The sequence below is a fragment of the Oncorhynchus nerka genome, unplaced genomic scaffold, assembly GCF_034236695.1.
Source record: "Oncorhynchus nerka isolate Pitt River unplaced genomic scaffold, Oner_Uvic_2.0 unplaced_scaffold_12143, whole genome shotgun sequence".
NCBI lineage: Eukaryota > Metazoa > Chordata > Actinopteri > Salmoniformes > Salmonidae > Oncorhynchus > Oncorhynchus nerka.
The window spans coordinates 1-548 of record NW_027029211.1 but is presented as its reverse complement, the minus strand read 5'-3'; the positions used below and the strand labels follow the sequence as shown (position 1 = coordinate 548).

The 548-nt window shown below is 43.2% G+C and overlaps 1 non-coding gene across 1 annotated transcript; it reads left to right on the top strand.

Annotated features, from left to right (window-relative positions):
- The first annotated feature begins 191 nt into the window (after positions 1-191).
- On the top strand, positions 192-265 carry trnat-agu (transfer RNA threonine (anticodon AGU)). The gene has a single exon. It is a non-coding gene; the product is annotated as a tRNA-Thr (tRNA).
- The last annotated feature ends 283 nt before the right edge of the window (positions 266-548 follow it).

Genomic DNA, 548 nt, shown 5'->3' with positions numbered 1-548 from the left:
TCAGAGGTTCTTGAGTTTATTCATCTCGAGACCCAAATGAAAAATGTACTGTCCTCGAATGACCAATATTAGTAAAAGACATCTCTTTTGTGATGTGATTTTGCTAGACAGAGATGTGGGTTAAATTAATGAGACTGGTTTGATAAAAATAGGTGTTGGTGTTCATATCTGCAAAAAATATCACTTTCATGGGTGCTGTGGCTTAGTTGGTTAAAGTGCCTGTCTAGTAAACAGGAGATCCTGAGTTCAAATCTCAGCAGTACCTTTTCAAGCATTTTATTGTACACATTGATGGAGAAGGTCAGAGGGGAGGTGTGACGACCCTCCCACTCTGTCTGCCGTATTCTCTCTGTTATTTCCTTATTAGGATGCTGGTGGGCGGAGTTGGGAGGGTCGTCAGCTACATGGGAAACACCTGGGCCCGGTGTCTCCCAGGATAAATACACCACTTCCCCATTCATGGAGGAGTCTCTCTCCATGCAGACACCCTCTGTAGATTGTGTTGTGGTTCTTGGTGGCCGTTTGTTTGTTTGTTTGTTTGTTTGTTT